The sequence below is a fragment of the Ursus maritimus genome, unplaced genomic scaffold (assembly GCF_017311325.1).
Source record: "Ursus maritimus isolate PB19 unplaced genomic scaffold, ASM1731132v1 scaffold_5, whole genome shotgun sequence".
In the NCBI taxonomy this organism is placed as follows: Eukaryota; Metazoa; Chordata; class Mammalia; order Carnivora; family Ursidae; genus Ursus; species Ursus maritimus.
This window is the reverse complement of record NW_024426663.1, coordinates 20,979,176-20,998,492: the sequence shown is the minus strand read 5'-3', so window position 1 is coordinate 20,998,492 and position 19,317 is coordinate 20,979,176. Positions and strand designations below refer to the sequence as shown.

Genomic DNA, 19,317 nt, shown 5'->3' with positions numbered 1-19,317 from the left:
AAAAAAAAAGAGTAAATTCACAGTCCCTTGAAGGATTCAAGCATAAATTGTCACCTACTTGATTGGACATCATAGAAGAGATTCAAGAATCAGAAGTGTGGTTTTTGTATGATTCCTGCTGTGTGAGAAATCATTTAACCTCTCAGATACACCATTCTGTATAAAATGGGGAAGTTTGACTAAATTACCTTCAGTTCCTTTTGAGTTTTAAATTTTTGATTCTCTATTGGTATAATTACATTAGTCTGTCTTTTCCAGATTTACATAATACCAGCCTTTTATCACTTGAAATATATCAAACTATACTTGCGAGAATTAATTGAATATTTGTAAAAGTTCAAAACACTATGTAAGACATCATTACAATCCAATATCATTGGCCATTAGGAAAATGCAAATTAACACCGCAGTGAGATACCATCACACACCTGTTAGAATGGCTAGCTAAAATTTAAACTATTTATGAAACCAAGTATTGACAAGATGTGGAGCAACTGTATCTCTTTGCTGGTAGAAATGTAAAATAATACAGCTACTCTAGACAACAGTTTGGCAGTTTCTCACAAAGTTAAACATACATTTACCATAAGACCCAGTAATCTAACTACTCTAGAGAAATGAAAACTAAAGTTTGCACATATCAACTCTATATGACAGCCCAAAACTGGAAACCACTCAGATGTCCTCCGATGGGTGAATGAATACACGGTGGTTCATCTATATCATGGAATACAACTCAGCAGTTAAAAGGAACGAACTATCAATATACACACAACAACTTACATGCATCTCAAGGACATTATACTGACTGAAAAAAAGCCAATATCAAAAGGATACATATGATATAATTCCACTTATACAACATCCTCAATAGTGATGGAGAACACATCAGTGAACAGGGGTTAGAGTTAGAGGGAGGGCGTGACTTTAAAGAGGTAGCAGGAGGGAGTTACTTTGGGGGAATGGGATAGTTTTGTATCATAATTGTGGTGATCACTACATTAGTCTATTACATGTGGTAAATTTTATAGAACTAGACAAACACACAGAAATCTGTGTTTATCTTCAAGTTTCTGGAATGCAAGGAAATTTGTATCTACATTCACTTTTTGTTTTCATTGACTTTTTTATGTTTAGCTGTCTTTTAATCAATAATGTGAAATGTTTCTCATATGAAACATTTTTCTTGTTGAAGAATGCCATAGAAACAAGGGTGTGAGGCATACTTACCTGATGGTAATTTTACTCCTTTTCTTTAGAGGAGTAAATGGTCAAATGCGAAAGTAAATTCAGGCAAAGCCCATTTTTATTTATATTTTATTCTTGTTTTTAAATTTTACAGTCACATTTTCAAGGAAGCCTCTGGAAAAGATTTTTACATAAATTTTCACAGCCACTCAATTGTGATCTACTTTTTTACTGTTTATCTTATGACTAAAGAGACTATTCATACCTTGCCAGGTTGTACTTTAGCTGCTGATTCTGTTTATACTTAACTGAATTTGTTTCCATTCAAATTTCTTGATAAACACAGGAGCTTAAAATTAATTCCTATGCTAGGATAAGATCTATTCAGAAAGTTTGTCTCAAGAGTGAAATGGTCTTATAAGATGACCCTTTGGATACTAAAATATTAGCCTCTCTTAGTGTCTAAGACTGTCCTTATGAGTAATATTACCAATGTTCACCAATATTTTCCATTCTCTTCCCTTTTCTGGATATGTAAAAGATTATATTTCTTAGTTCTACTGATAGACAATGGCCAGAGCTGCTGTGTCACTTCCAGTGCATGACTCACCATGCTGTCGAATGAACCATCAAAATGATATGGAGATATCAGAAGAAGAAAGTGATCTTGAATGTTTAGCCACTACATGAAGGGCTGCCCTGGAGAAATTCCTAGACTCTTAGCAGATTTGCCTGAGTAAGAACTTTTATGTGATAAGCCCCTGAGATTTTGTTATAGTTTATTACTGCAGTATTACCTAGCCTGTCCTGTCAAATAGATTCTGTATAGTAACATTGCCTGTGTTAAAAGTTTTCAAAAAAATAAAACAAAACAAAGGATTTTCATGGCCTTTTGTGCTTTCCATACATCAGGTAAATAATTATATGTGAGTTGCCAGCTTTTCTAATAAGAATATATTTACTATGATAAACATTTCAATTAATAACTTATTCTGCTAGCCTCTACCACCAACTTTAGATCTCAAATGTCTAATCTAAGTAGGTAATACTTTTAATTACATAGATATATAAAATATATATAGAGAGAGGGAGAGAGAGATTTCAAACATAGACCTTGTGTTAATCATTACCAACCAATAAAAAAGGATATGTTTGGTTTTTTTTGTTTTGAAGATTTTATTTTTACATAATCTGTACACCCAAAGTGGGGCTCAAACCTAAAACCCTGAGATCAAGAGTCACACATTCTACTAACTGAGCCAGCCAGGCACCCCCCAGGATATGTCTGTTAATCCACACTTTTAAGTCACTAAGTAACAATCGATGTTTCTAGTCATGTTCCCTGGGAAGCAGAACCTGAGATGGAGATTGGCATGCAGGAAAATTTATTAGGGAATTTTCTTGGAATTAGCACTTGTGGTGAAATGCAAGGTTGGGTGGAGGGAGAATTTGGGCTGTGAAAGAGTTATAACGAAGCCTAAGCCAACCCTCTGGATGCCTCTGAAGCTAGGGTGGCCCTTCAGAGGCCAAGCTGAGGTAGGGGGCCTCGGCCTTCTTATACTCATCAGTGACCAGTCATGGATAAAGACTGCCCCCAGGGAGTAGTAATCAAGGGACCTTGATTAAGGCAATTCATGGACAGAGCTGACATCTTGAGCCAACAACACTCCCAGCAGTTGGATAAACAAGTCCTTTGGTCCTGAAGAGAAATCTCGTATCAGTGGAATCTGCCTCAGTATCCAGTACACCTGATAATCATAGAGGCATGTATCTGGCTAAAATGTTTAGATGATCACCACCACCATCATCGTTACCATCATTATCACATTTACCAACACTTCACTATGTACCAGACACTTGTTTGAAGTGTTTGAAATTATTAACTCACGTAATTCTCAAAATAACTCTATAATATAGTTTCAAATGATTCATCTTCAAAAATAAAAATTAATACAGGTTCTTTCTACAACATACCACAGTGCCAGAAATGATCTGCTAATGATCATTTAGTAATGTCCACTGTAAGTTACTTTATCCAGTATGAGTAGCTCCATTCAGTAATTCATTGCCTATAGAGTTACTTTTTTCTTGGGTTGCACTCTCTAAATTATAGAATGTATTATGATGTCTAATTTACTTTAAAATAATTGAACATAGACAATGTGGTATTATTTGTGAATATCTATGTGTGTTAACTTAGGCTACATCATAAGTGCTGTTGCTTGCCATAATTGGGAATTCATACTCCCAGGTATGGTCAGCAAATATTTAGGCAAAAAGGTCACACTCTAGAGGAGTCATACTTACCTTGAACACCAGAATTTTGCTAATTAACATAATGAATATTAGCAGTGGGTTTATTGATGAAATTGAGGTTGGTGTAAGTATGTGAATTGGCTAATATATATTAGACATTCTACTTTTTCAGAATAGGCAATCAAAATCTAACAAGCACCATAATCTATATCCTTAGGAAAGGCACCCAGATTTGATCCCTGAAACACCCTGTATCCAGCAACTGATTCTGTGGATTCTGGCTACTTGAAAGGATTCTAAATATTGCTGCATCTACCTTAAGTGAATCTTTCATGTATGTTGTAGTCATATGTGGTAGCCAGTCTTCAGATTGGCCTTCATTGACCTTAATACAAGTAATCCTTACTATTCAACCCTTTGTGTAGTTCCCTCCCACAATGAATAGAGATAGCCTGTGTAACCAATAAGATATTCTATAAATGAAGACACATGACTTCCAAAGATAAGTCTTCTTTTTTTTTGTGGGGGTGGGGGGGAGCTTTGGAAATGCTTTATAAAATTTTCAAAGAGAAAAACATAGTAATTCATATAAAAGATTTTAACTTCTGCTTGGATAACACACATTTTAACCCATAATTTAAGATTTTTCAGTATGATTGGTTCGAGCAAGATAACCAAATATTCCAATCAGAAATAACACTTTAAAGGTATTTTTTCAGTTTAATTTAAATAGATTTACAAGCATAAATCTTGTCCATAATTATGAGACATAATTATGAGAATTGCCTACTTTACTCAGTGGGCAATAAATGTATCATATATAAAACAGAATGTAGGTTACAGCTGGGAGTTTAGAGCTAAATGACATCATAATTTTTTTTTTTAGAGTTTCTTTTCTTTTTCTTTTTTAAAAATTTAAATTCAATTAATTAACATAATGTATTAGTTTCAGAGGTAGAGGTCAGTGATTCATCAGTCTTATAACCAGTGCTGATTACATCACCTGACCTCCTTAATGTCCATCTCCCAGTTACCCCATCCCCCCACTTCCTTCCAAAGCTGTCTTAAAAGACATTGTAGACTCTGCCTTGTCCTCTTGTATTACCTATTTTGGAGGAAGACAATGACCATGTTGTGAAGCTGTTCAAGCAACCTAATGGAGATGCATATGGGGAGGTCCACAGGTCTCCTGCCAATACTCCACACTAACTTGCCAGCCATGTCAGTCAGCCATCTTATAAGCCGGTCTTCCAGCCCCAGTCAAGCCTTCAGGTAACAATAGCGCCAGCCAACTTTTTGACTCATGTGAAACCCTGAACCAAAACAACCCAGCCAATTTTACTTAGCTTTGATCTACAGAAACTATGAGAAAATAAATATTTCTTGTTTTGTTAAGTCACTAAATTTGGGGGTCCTTTATTATGCAGCAACAGTTAACTACAACATGACAGTACATAAAAGGATGGAGAGCTGAAACTTAACGAGCTTATAGAAGAGACCGTATGAACTGTCGTATATAAGCCTCCTTACTAATAACTGTTTATTTTCAAAATGTCTATTTATATGCCAGAATTTGGTCTGAGACTTGCTTTCAACTTAGTATCAAGATGAGTCAAAGTACCCCACACACTTATCTCAAAAACTGGTGGCTACTTTTTTCTGTCAGAGAGAACAAAATAGGGTGCCTGTATGGCTCAGTCAGTGGAGCATGTGACTCTTGATCTCAGGATTGTGAGTTCAGGTCCCACATTGGGCATGGAGCCTACTTAAAAAAAATAAATAAAAAGAACAGAAGAGTTGTATGTGACCAAATTGGCTTAGATCATTTTGCAAGAGAGTCCTATTGATTTTTCTGCCTACTATAGCCAACCCTAGCTTGATTCTATCCACTTCTCTTTATCACCACCATCAATCTAGTCTGGGCTACCTTCATCTCTCACCTGGGCCACTACAATAATCTTCCTACTCATTTATTCATATCCATTATCCTTTGGTCCTCTTCCACTCCCTCGTCAATATTAAAGTCAGAATGATCCTTTTAAAACACAAATCTATTCATGTAATTCTACCACCACCCCTGCCCAGTTTAACATCTTTAAATGCCAGATCTGGACTTGCCAACCTTCCAAGCCTTGTCTTACACTCTTCTCCCTCTTACCCACTGTGATCCCACCTCATTGGTCTTTCTTCAATTACGAGAACTCTTCTTGTTCCCCTCCACCATAGAGGATTTGTATGTGGTCTTTCCTCTGCCTTGAAATCTCTTCCTTTTCTTCTTTGTCTAGTTGAAGTCTACCCATCCTTCATACCTAGTGCATATGTCAGTTCTGCAACAAAACTTTCCCCAGTGTCCCTGACTAACCCTTATAGCATCATACACATCTCCTTTGTACAAAGTCACATTGCAATTTTACATTTGTTTGTATAATTATTTGATTAATGCTTGTATTCATTTCGAGACCTTATGTTCTATAAGAACAGGTACCATATCCAGTTAAACTCATTCATGTATGCCCTGGAGCCTACCACAGTGCTGAGAATATAATACAAATTTGATATGTATTTGATTAAAGACTGAATAACTGATTAGCTAATTGAATGAATTCTGGTAGTTATGAATGTTGCTTCAGAGCCAGACCACCTAGGTTCAAATCTGACAGTTCCTAACTAGGCTTATGTTAGAAACAATTTTGCCTTAGATTTATCCTCTGTAAATTGGGAATGATAATTACTTTTATAGGGTTTTGCAAGGATTAAATGAGTTAGTATACATTAAGGGCATAAAGCCATTCCTTTCATGGTAAGTACTACCTAAGGTAGCTGCAATTATTATTATCATTAATATACTTAATCATTTTGTCCTGCTAGTCCCTTAGTCCACAGCCACTAGTTCCTTGGATAACTTCATTCTTTCCTTATAGATACCCAATTTCAAATGTCTATGTCAAAGACACAAACTGAAGGCAGAGTTTATAAGTTTTTTTGCATTATCAAGTTTTAAATAAGGAAGCTAATGTTAACTCCCATATCACAGGTGTTTATTTGTTAATTTACTATTTATAAAAAAGTATATTTACTATTTATAAAAAAAAAAAAAAAAAGACCAGGGAAGAAGAGTTTGAATTAAATGAGAACCTCAAAGAGATCTATACCCTTTACTAGGGCACAGTATACACACTTAAAAGAATTGAGCCCACAGTCTCTGAGTTTTTGCATTTTTTACTTACTGTACTTCACATAATGATAACTTATTAAGTGTGTGTGTGTGTGTGTGTGTATAATGTAACACACACACATACCATTCATCCCTCTGGATTATGGACCTTCCATACTCTGAGGGACTGACTTTAAAATGTTAAAGCTGCAGGTCTGCAACTTTTAATCACCATATAAACTATGTATGTTTATAAACTATTGAAATGATATCTCTTTTTGACAGTGGAAGCATTTTGCATGCTCAGTACAAAGGCAGCAATGGTTGGACCCTGGTTAGCTGCTAATGCCTTTTACAGAAGTTGTGAATACTGGTCTTTTATTATGTTCAGGGCCCTACCTACAAACAGGTCCATTGTAAGCTGCCATAAACCAAAGGGTCGCTTGAGATAAACGTTGCCAATGATGTGTTCTGTTCTTTGTTTACTACCAACCACAAAAAATAACACTTTGCAATTTCCAAAAAAACTGAGACCACCCAGTCCTTGCAACTTAGGTCATTTCAGTCTGGAAAGGTAAAAAAAAAAAAAAAAAAAAAAAAAAAAAAAAAAGACCTTTTTTCAACTTCAACTCATTGACAATTCCTCCTGGCTTTTTGAAGAAATACCTCTGAAAGAAAAGAGATCAAATTTACATGGGGCTAAAGGCAGATCAGATAGCTATACTTTCTAGTCTCTTGAAAACAAAACTAGCTTCCCTGGAAAAAAGATCATTTATAGTCATAAGGAGCAGAAGAAAGCTTAGAGGGAAGATTAGTAGCCTAAAAAAACCAACCTCCATCCCTTTACCAGTCTGTTTGACCTTAAAATCCCACCATTAGAAATTTATTTGTTTGCATTTTAAAAGATAATTCCTTGAAGCAGTTACCTACGGAGAAAAGTGAATTCTCTATCAATTCCTTTTCCTGAGAGTGAATTTTGAAAGCACTAGGATCAAGAGGAAACTCTAGCTCCTGAAAGCTCTGACTTGACTCTAGGAGTGTTGTGAAGAGAAAAGATTGGAAAAGCACAGACTACATTTGAAGAGAGGCTAGAGGGAAATCTCTGGCCACAGAAAACAGTGATTTCAATGTGTTTATGACTATGAGGAGAAAGAGAAAAAGACGTTTTTGTTTTCATTTGCTTCTCTGGGCATCTACAAAAGAAAAAAAGATATGTGGGATGACTGGGTGACTCAGTCGGTTAAGCATCTACCTTCGGCTCAGGTCATGATCCCAGGGTCTTGGGAGAGTATCCCGCATTGGGCCCCCTGCCACTCCCCCTGCTTGTGCTCTCTCTCTGACAAATAAATAAATTTTTTAAAAAAGAAAAAAATATGTTACTTTATAATGAGATAGAATGAAAGTAATGCTCAGACAAAATAGGAGGGTCACTCCACTGTCATGCCAAGAATGTGAGAGGAACCTCACTTCCATAATATCCTGGTCATTTTTTTCTGACCATAATTATGCTAAATTTATTGCCTCCTTATAGAGTGATTAGTATATACAGAGCCCCTTGAGGGTAATACAAAATTTTAAGTTTTCTGTCTTTAAGGAGCTATTCCACATGCCCTCTCTCCTAATAACATCAATGCAAAAACCATTTACCTGTTAAGCTATGATAGATTGAGAATCCCTCCATGAATAAGTGAGGAAACACAGATCTCTTTGTCTTATAATAAGGAAACAAGGAGCATGCAGAAAGTAAAGGTAGGATGAATGAATAGGAAAGGAGGGTGTACAGATTTATACGCTTAACTATTCTTATGTGCTTGATATTTGCTAGTTGAACTATAAAGGATGTGCAAAGGAATTGTGTGGCATGATAATTTGCTAGCGGGTATAGGGGAGATAGAAATGGTAGGAGCAGAGGGATTGTACCAATTTACATCTCACCAGCAACGCGTAACAGTCATAGTATCTGATTTTGAAAACCTTCATGTATAGTGGTATCTGATTATGGTTTTAATTTGTATTTCCCTCATAATAAATGATACTGAAACATTTTTTGTCTGTTTATTGACCATTTAGATATCTACATTTTTTTTAAAGATTTTATTTATATATTTAAGAGAGAGCACCAAATGGGGGGAGCAGACGGAGAGGGAAAAGCAGATCCCTGCTGAGCAGTGACCCTGACAACAGGGAGGTGGGGGGCCTCAGGACTCAATCCCAGGACTCCAGGATCATGACCTGAGCCGAAGGCAGACGCTTAACCAACTGAGCCACCCAGGTACCCCTAGATATCTATATTTTTGAAGTGACTGTTCAAGTCTTGCACATGTTTCAAAACATTGAGTTGTCTTTCTTTTGCTGATTTATAATAGTAATTTATATATTTTGGCTATAAGTCCTTTTTCAGTAGTTCTGAATCCTCTCTGTGGATTGTTCTCTCATTTTATAAAGGTGTCTTGATAAACAATGGGTCTTCATTTTAAAGAAGTCTTTTTTTATCAGTCTCTTCCTCTATGGTTATGGCTTTTTGTATTTAAGAAAACACTGCCTACATTAAGGTCATGAAGCTATTCTCCTATATTTTCTTTTAGAAATTTCTTTGTTTTACCCTTCACATTAGATTTTTATCCATTTCAAGTTAATTTTATATATAATGTGAAGAAGGAGTCAAGGTTCATATTTTTCGTATAGGTTGCCATTTGATCCAGAATCATTTATTCAAAAGATCATCTTTTCCACCGACTTGCACCTTTGTCATAAATCACATAATTGCATATGGGTGATGATCTCCCCTAAATATTCTATTAAAACTGTTAGTTATTTGAGTGAACAATGCAATTGTTTGGTGAAAAATTTTTCAACTGGTAAAAAAATTTTAAAAAATCCAAATAAATGAAGAAACTAAGTCTAAAAGGGCCCAAAAATGCATACGGTGAAGAGTAGAAGTAAACATACCTTCTATCCTGCTCATCAGTACCCCATTTCTTTCTCTACAAGCAGTCATCATGTCAGTGCCCAGATACACCAAACATATCTACTCAATTCCTGGAGTCCTGAAAAAAGAAATCCCTTTATCCCAAAGTCTACCCTCTGATTCTAACATAGTGACTTCTCTATGTGATTATGATATTAAGATTTTAGGTGGGGGGTGCTGGGGTGGCTCAGTCAGTTAAGCATCTGCCTTTGGCTTAGGTCATGATCCCAGGGTCCTGGGATCGAATCCCACATAGGGCTCCTTGCTCAGCAGGAAGCCTGCTTCTCCTTCTGCCTGCTGCTCCCCCTGCTTGTGTTCTCTCTCTCTCTCTCTCCCTCTCTCTGACAAATAAATAAAATCTTTTAAAAAAAATTTCTAGGTGGTTCTGATATGAGTATATTCCAACATAATTTTAAAGTCCATTTTCCTTCATTCTTTTAAAAATCATATAGCTGGATTTTTGAAAGCCCAATTAGACAAGGGCATTATTTTATTAGGGAGAATTAACTTATTTATATTTATTGTGATTATATATTTTTTAAAATATTTTATTTATTTGTCAGAGAGAGCGCACAAGTAGGCAGAGCAGTAGATGGAGGAAGAGGGAGAAGCAGGCTCCCCACTGAGCAGAGAGCCTGACGCGGGGCTCCATCCCAGGACCCTGGGATCGTGACCTGAGCTGAAGACAGACGCTTAACTGACTGAGCCACCCAGGTGCCCCTGTGATTATATTTCTTCCTGCTATTTTATTTTATATTATTTACTACTTTTTTTCTTTCTTACCTTCTGTGGAATTAATCAAGCTTGCATTCTCATTTTAGCAGTTTAGAAATTATATATCTTATTTTATTCTGCTCCTAGATATTTAAATTTTAATGCCCATTTCATATATTTTTTTTTTCTCCTAAAGTCTAGAATTAAGGAGCACCTGTATCCTGCCCTTGATCAATTTCATATCTCTTTGCTTCAGTTTCTTTTATAACTTAAACAGGGCAGAACCAGTTTTTGTACAGGCTATAGCTTATAAAATTTTGAGATTCCTCTTTAAAACAATTTGTTGTTGTTTTTTTTTTAAAGATTTTATTTATTTATTCGACAGAGGTAGAGACAGCCAGCGAGAGAGGGAACACAAGCAGGGGGAGTGGGAGAGGAAGAAGCAGGCTCATAGCGGAAGAGCCTGATGTGGGGCTCAATCCCATAACGCCAGGATCACGCCCTGAGCCGAAGGCAGGCACTTAACCGCTGTGCCACCCAGGCGCCCCCCTCTTTAAAACAATTTGAAGTTCTAAAAGTAAAAGTTGGATAAGAAAGTGAATGTTTAGAATGAGAAAAGAAATGAGAACAAATTATAAAATTTTAAATTTTACAAATTTATAAATCTTAAACTATTTTTTAGGTAATCTCTACACCCATCGTGGGGCTCAAACTCATGACCCCAAGATCAACATGCTCTAAAAACTAAGCCGGCCAGGCACCCCACAATTTTTTTCAAAGATTTTATTTATTTATTTTGAGAGAGAGAGAGAGAGAGTGGGGTGCCCAAGTGGGGAAGGGGCAAAGGTAGAGGGAGAGAGAATCTCAAGCAGACTCTATGCTGAGCATGGAGTCTGAGGCTGGGCTTGATCTCATGACCCTGAGATAATGACCTGAGCCACAGTCAAGAGTTGGACACAATAGACTGAGCCACCCAGGCACCCCTCAAATTTATAAATCTTAAAGATAGTACTACAAACATAACAGAATTCAGAAAAATAATATAATATTTTTATTAATTGCCTGGAATTTCTAGAGCACTTTTTTCCCTATATTTTCTTTCTTTATAATTTTGCATTTCTGATTACTGGAAGACTAATCCATAAATTATCTTCCATCTATGTATGTATCAAGCTTATTCCTCTACCACCACTAACCTCCACCCCCATCTATATAATCTGTAGTGCTGGGTAGATGGGACACACATCATGATACACCCCTAGGTTCTACAATTTTCCTGGAGTCAGGACAGTGAGAAGGAAAATTCCTAAAACCTTTCCAACATGATGGGGGGGGGGTGCTAGTAAGAAAAGTTAACTTCACAAATTGACCATGAAGCACCCAAATATATTCCCCTAAATACAAATTAAATAATTTCCTCAACTCAACTGCCCCCTTGCCAAATTCCCAAAGTATCCGGGACTACCCAATGCCACCTGTCTTGAGAAGTATAGCAGGGAATACAGAGAGTAAATAAAGTGGGCAATGATTATTTTAACAAATAAAATATTTTAAAATTTTCAACTGTTTTATAAAGAAGTTTCTTAAAAGGATAGGCATATACATTAATACACATATATACTTATGTATGCAGCGGGTATCATCGTAAAACCTAAGAAATTAAAAAACTGGTTGCCTCTGGGGAAAGAAAATGGAGACTAGATGACGGCAGGTAAAAGAAAAGGAGACTTTCCCTTTCACTGTCTACATTCTTATAATCTTTGTTTCTCTGTTCTTTTCTTTCTTTCTTTATTTAGAGAGAGAGAGTGCACATGAGCTAGGGGAGGGGCAGAGGGAGAGAGAGAACCTTAAGTGGACTCCATGCCCAGCACGGAGCCCGACATGGGGCTAGATCTCGCGACCCTGAGATCATGACCTGAGCTGAAATCAAGTGTCAGGCGCTTAACTGACTAAGCCACCCAGGTGCCGCTTGTTTTCTTTTCTATGTATATTTGTTATTTATTCAACTTATGAAACAAAAAATAAAAGCTGTCTTTTTTTAAAGCTGTCTTTTAAAATCCAAAAGGAAAACACAAACTATTAAACCACGCAGTGAACTCTCCTTATACCTGTTCCTGCTGTTTACCTATAAACTAGAAACGATAGTGCTATGGTTTGAATGTTTGTTTCCCCCACAAATTCGTATATTGAAATTCTAACCCCCCAAAACTTGGAGATAGGGCTTTGGGGAGGTGTTAGGTCATGAAGGTGGAGTCCTCATGAATGAAATTGGTGTTCTTATAAAAGATGCCACAGCAATCCCTTGCCCCTTCTACTGACTCTGAATCTGGAAGAGAATCTTCACCAGAGTGCAACCATCCTGATGTCTTGATTTTGGACTCCCCAGCCCCTACAACTGTAAGAAATTCTTGTTATTTATAAGCCACTCAGTCTGTGGTACTTTGTTATAGCAGCCCAAATGAACTAAGATACTTGTTTTACTGTTACAGGCTCAAACGTTTAATGTTTTCTCTGTTTAAAATTATACTGCAGTGCTTTTAAAATAGCTACAATTTATTTTATTTGGGAAGTGGTCTCCCGTGCTACCTTTCCTAAGAGTTTATACAGGACAGGTGTTATTTCTTCTTTAAACATTTGATAGGATTCACCAATGCAATTATCTAAGCCTAGAGCTTTCTTTGTGGGAGGGTTTTTCATAAAATTTCAGTTTCTTCAACTGAAGGGCTATTCAGATTTTTTCATTTTTTTTTTGTCATTAGAGTATGTTTTATATATATGTGTATATATATATATATATATATATTTTTTTTTTTTTTGACAGAGATAGAGACAGCCAGCGAGAGAAGGAACACAAGCAGGGGGAGTGGGAGAGGAAGAAGCAGGCTCACAGCAGAGGAGCCTGATGTGGGGCTCGATCCCACAATGCCGGGATCACGCCCTGAGCCGAAGGCAGACGCTTAACCGCTGTGCCACCCAGGCTCCCCTAGAGTATGTTATATTTTAAAGAATTTGCCTATGTCATCTAAATTGTTATATTTGTTGGCAAAAAGATATTCATATATTACCATACTATCCATTTACTGTCTTTAAAATCTGTAATGATACACCTTATATTCTTAACACTGATAACTTGTGTTTTCTCTTTATCTTCTCTTGATCAGTCTACCTAGATGTTTATCACTTTTGTTAATCCTTTCAAAGAACTCTTTGGGTTTTTTGTTCACTGCTTTTCTGGAGTTTTTAACCAATTTATATTTAATGTAACTATTATTCTGGTGGTGGTTAATTTTATGACCTTACTACTTGCTTTCTGTTTGTCCCATCAGCTGTTTTTGTTCCTCTGCATCTACTTATTCACAAATTTTAGGCTAATTGAACATTAGTTCTTTATGGCAGTAAGACGGCAGGTTTCTATCTAGTTTTTAATCACCCAGCATGACACCAGCTGCCCAAAAAACCCCACAGAAACAGGAAACTCACTGAGCGCCATTAACTCTATCAATGTTTCCACTCCCTTCCAATTTTGTATTCCTTTTGGTCACATTCCCATGCCTTCAGATAATTGTTTTTGATATTTTCTCCATATGTACTTTTGTTATCTGTGAAACAATTTGCTTAATAGGAGATATTCTCCCTTTGCCAGGGGTAGAACCTAATTTTTGAAGCTCTTATCAACTATATTACAATACCCTTCACTTACACAGTGTCTAATGAATCTAGGTGTTGAAATAATTCACTAGATCAAAATTTCTTTAATGGATCACTGTTAGCCCTGAAATCTAACTATTGGAGCAACTGTAAAAAGAAGTTTGTTCAACGATTTCTGTGTGTGTGTGAAGTGTTTAAAATGTTGGTAAGAAGGGGTGCCTGGGTGGCTCAGTCGTTGGGCATCTGCCTTTGGCTCAGGGCGTGATCCCAGGTCCTGGGATCGAGCCCCGCATCGGGCTCCTCCACTGGGAGCCTGCTTCTTCCTCTCCCACTCCCCCTGCTTGTGTTCCCTCTCTCACTGGCTGTCTCTCTCTCCATCAAATAAATTAAAAAAATCTTAAAAAAAAATGTTGGTAATAAAATGAAAAAGCAGTATCCTAAGTGTTTTACCTTTGAATAGTTGAATTATAAGGTGATTTTTTTCTCCTTCATGCTTTTTAGAATTGTCCAAATTTCTATAATTGATCTACTCTATAATTGGAATGAAGGATATGAATTCTTTTTGAATAAGGGAATACAACGACACTAACATCTGCTGATTACCTACCATGAGCTGGGTTGTGAACTAGGTACTGTTCCATTTTAAACTTCTTTGATTTTTTTTTAAACCATATGAAAATATTTTTAAAACTAACTGTTAAGGTGCAGTTTAGAGGATTATTTATTTCCCATCCTAATGATGTCCTTTGGTGTTTTTCTCATTAGGAGTCTTTCTATGTCCTCCTTAGGTTAAGATGAGTATATGATTTCTAGAAACTCATCAGTATCTGGGGTGTAGTAATAGTTGAGAAAAACCAATGCTCCTTCATTATACCAGGCACAAATCTGACCTCTGACACTCTTGGAAAGAGACAATTTCCCCTTTGTTTTCTTGATATTCTTGAGGTACCTTAACTGTGTAGGATCTTGTCCTTTCTTCTAAGGAGCAATAACATTTTTTATCCAGCCCCATTCAACTTACCAGTTTTAATTTTTAATTCTCACTCTTTTGGAATGCTTAAGTAAAAAGAGTATATTCTATAGTAGAGCGAGGACTGAGCAAAATATAGTCTACTACAAACACAGAATTGGAGGCCAAGCCAACTCTTCAGCCCTTCTGTGTTCTTACCCTAGGGCGTAATGCTTTCCAGGTAAAACTGCCTTGGCTTTGCTCTCCTAATCAGGGAAAAGGTGATTGGATTGAGTCATGTTTCACCTGAACTATTTTGGCCCCTTATCTGAACCAGTCATTACATCTTGAGGTAGTTGTAACTAGACTGCTGTAATGATCTGACAGAAGACCTATTCCTTCAACATTACCAGTCATTAACTCTCCAAGACAAGATGCGACATGCCACAGCCCTCAGACAGTTCATCCAGTAGGAGTCCCTTCTTGACAAATATAATCCCTTTCACCTTTGTTCATGACAATTTTATTTCTTTCACAGTGTCAAACTACCAATTTTTCCAAGTCAGCACTCCCTAGTTGGACCAGGGATCTTTTTTCACTTAAAAGGGAGGGACTACTATCTTTTCACTTTTGATTGTATCTTACTTTAATTGCTCTTTCTTAGAATAGTAATTTTGAGCAAATACACAAACACACACACACAGTAGCAAACCTGACTCTAATACCTATAAATGTTTTCTTTCCCATTATTTTTGCTGCAGATTTTATAGTCTGAGGTAAAAAAAAGCCTGTTTTAATCATAGGCACTACTTTATGTTCAGTATGTAAAATAAAGACTTACTCCACAAATGTGCTACCACAATGAATCTGGTGTTAGGGATATTTGCCTGAAAGCAAAAGAAAAGCAGGACATGTGGTATGTAGTCTTCAATTCTTAACTTTATTTAAGTAACTTTGCCTACCCAGGAAATTCTAAAATAAATTCTCTTGTAAAAATGGGATCATTGGTTCAAAATACCTCTATCCTTTTCCCTCCAGTGGTTAAACTTACACAACTCTGTAAAACTGATACCACAATTGAGAAGAAATGTTTCCCTCTGAAGACTGTAATTTCCCCTGGAGAGTCTCATTAGCTAGAAGCAGATGTAAGTACCTGCAACAAGTGCAAAATGCTGAACATAAGTAAAATGGGACATGGATCTTTATCAATTGACTTAAAAGGAAACTAGGCAAACGATACAGGGGTACACAGGAAAACTATGCTGATAGACTCAAGAAAAAACAGATGACAAAGAACACAATGGCCTCCTGCAGCAGTCCGAGGTGACAACCTGAAGAATGGTCAAGGAAAGGCATTCCAAGTTCAGGAACTGGCTGAATGGAATCAGGGAAAGTGGACTATGCCAGATCTGGAATAAGGTATGGAATCTTGCATTGGGCTGTGATTTAAGCCTTCTCTGTGGTACAGAATAGCAAAGTTCAATGAGACGGTATTTATCAAGTGTTAAAGATGAAAAAGAGAAGAAAAACTAAGAAATACAGGAACGAGTAGTAACTTCAATATCTGACTTAAGAAAGAACTCTTGTTCCCTCTTGAAGACAGTCGTACTGAATCTAACACAGTAAGATTGTCTGTACAGTAAGAGTGCCGAATGGATGAGCTATCTGCAGAACTGAAAAGAGCTGAGGTCTGAGTGATGGGTGGTCCCTAGAGTGGTAAGGCTAGGATGAGAAAGACAATCTCCTGTGGGAGAGTAAGAATAAGAATCATTGGGGCACCTGGGTGGTTCAGTTGGTTGGGCGTCTGCCTTCGGCTCAGGTCATGATCCCAGGGTCCTGGGACTGAGCCCAACAGGCTCCTGCTCAGCCCGGAGGCTGCTTCTCCCTCTGTCTGCTGTCCCCACCCCCACTGCTTGTGCGCACTCTCTCTCTGACAAATAAATAAATAAAATCTTAAAAAAAAAAAAAGGAATAAAGACATTGGACAAAGGGGATTAAACTCATGAATAATATTTAAAAATGATCTTTATGTACCTTTCAGCTTTTCAGTTATAAAGCAAACCCACATTTTGAGGCTGCAATTACTCTTCTCTTAGAAGTATAGTTAGATGGGCTTTACTTCCCCAATATATATAATTTTTTTAAAATAGCAGCCTGGATTATAAACTAGAAAGCTAGTTATTACCACCATGTAACAGTTTTATGTAATGGGGTATAATTGCTTACTAATTGTTTCATGTTCTCTCATTTTTTGTTTCTTTATCTCTTAATTAGATTTTGAGTACCTCAAGGGCCGGATAAATATCGTGCACTGCTTAAAAGCTTCAACTCTGAAGGTTGAAGGTTGATGGAGCTGGTGAGATTCCGAGCCTCTCTTATCTGTGTGCCCTTGAGAAAATGATAAACCTCTCTAAGCTTCAGTTTCTTCGTGTGTAAAATGGGAACAATAGTTATACCTTCCTCATAGGGTTGCACTAAGGAATAAAGTCAATGAAAGAACGTAAATAAAATGTTTCCATTTTGTGACAAACAGCGCAGCATGCATATAAGTTTGCTAATGTTGAAATAAAACATGTCTACTGTCTTTTCTTCTATCATATACCTTTAGCTCTGCAGTGGAAGGCATGTCGTATAGAATGTATTCTATTTATCTGTTAATCACCTTAGGTGGAAAGTCCAGGACTGATAGTCACGAAATTTGAGGTTATGTTTGGGATAGTAGGACAGAAACTAAAGTTTGGAAAACTTGGTAATCCCTCAGGGCAGCTGAAGCTGCGGCACAATAAGGAGCCCACGTGACTACTCAACTGGGGAGGCAGGCCACAGGCAGCAAGATGCAATGGAAGCAGTAAACAAGCAATGGTTTCTAAGGGACAGGGACTCCAAATGAAAGCAGCAAATTATATATACACACACACACATATATATTTATATAAAATATATAAATAATATATATAAATATATATATTTAATTTCAACACTTTCATATGGGAACATGAGCATGGGAAAGAGAAGTTACTATGTTGAACAAATGAAACTATTTACATAACCTGAAATAATTGCAAATGTAAAGCTAAGGAGAATTGCATTGGATTACAATTTGTAAAGAAACTACTGGACCCACCACTCAACTTCCTCACTATTCTCTGCTTCCAGAACCTCTGCACCTCCCTCCCTTCTGCCACTTCCGCCAATCCAATCTGTATCAACAATGTAGAAGTGATGGCAGTTTTTAAGTTTAACTGTGATTAGCAGAGCTGATTCATATAATAAACTGAAAAGAGCCATTTCAGAAAAAACAAAAGCATATTCTACAATTGAAGACACATAACATTCAGTCTATCTAAAATGTAGTTTCTAAAAGTATGTACATATGTATTTATACATAACATACATAAATATAGATATAATATACATAAATGTAGTCACTAGGCAATCACCACAAAGTATTTAAGGTAAATTATATACATTACCAAAATCTGTCATGTATCATATTCCTATTTAATGCATCCAAATGCCCTAATGATTACTGAATGGAAGCAATCCCATAAGCTGCAAGTGACGTCTAGAAAATTGGTCACTGAGACTGTATTAGAAATCTTCCAGGAATAGAAGCAAACAGAAAACGAGTAAGTCTAATTGTTTCCATAGTTGTAGTCAATATTAAAATAAAATGTACCACACAGTTTTTAAACTGTTGATTTAAAATTTCTTGATTTTAAATGTGAAGAATGCCTCCTCTAAAGTATTCCTAAAATAAAACAGAATACTTAATAAATAACTGTGATAGAGCTCTGTGTTTTATTACCTTATTTTATTTGTCTGGGTCATAAATGAAGGATTTCAATCTTCCATTTGGTAGCTTCAGAAGTACTGAATTTACACACATAAAAAAAGTTATATTTTTCTTTTCTTATGTGATTTCAGAAAGTAAACAAACTGGCGGTTTTATTAAGCATTTATTAACCTTACAACCATGCCTCAGACTTAACGTTGAATATATTGCTTGTGTGTCCTGAAAAATATTTCTTCAATGGGGAGGAAATATGCTATTTCTTGAAAGACAGAAGAAACACAGAACTAAGAAAAATGCATGTTCACTTGCCATAACGCTGAAGCAGCGGTTTCTATTTAGAGAGAGAAGAAAAATAAAACATTTTTCTTCCTCAGACTTTATAAAAAATTAGTTACTTGGGCCTAACAATGAGAAGCACAACCGAAAATAGCAGAGATGTGGTTCCTTGATATTGTTGCTATGGGACTGAATTCAGCCCAGCATGCGTGAGACCTTGCTCCGGCCCCGCAGCCCTACTGTACTCGAACACATGCAAGTGTGCAGTGGTGGGTAGTTTTGGTGCCCTGCGATTGAAGACTACAAATGCCAAGATACAGAGATGGCCCGTAATTTGGTAACCAATAAAGAACAACTAGAGTTAAGAG

At 36.6% G+C, this 19,317-nt stretch overlaps 1 long non-coding RNA gene across 19 annotated transcripts in view; it reads left to right on the top strand.

Moving 5' to 3' along the window:
- LOC103672149 overlaps positions 1 to 18,643 on the top strand; it is a 44,410-nt gene extending 25,767 nt beyond the window's left edge. For 10 of the 19 annotated variants that reach the window (XR_005832430.1, XR_005832432.1, XR_005832437.1 and 7 more), the window contains 4 exons: positions 1,730 to 1,924; positions 14,430 to 14,557; positions 15,916 to 16,296; positions 17,152 to 18,643. This is a non-coding gene — a long non-coding RNA (uncharacterized LOC103672149). Of the gene's footprint in view, positions 1 to 1,729; positions 1,925 to 14,429; positions 14,558 to 15,638; positions 15,794 to 15,915; positions 16,297 to 17,151 lie in introns of all 19 variants that reach the window. The other 9 variants (XR_005832444.1, XR_005832440.1, XR_005832447.1 and 6 more) reach the window with 5 other exon arrangements.
- Positions 18,644 to 19,317: the final 674 nt, after the last annotated feature.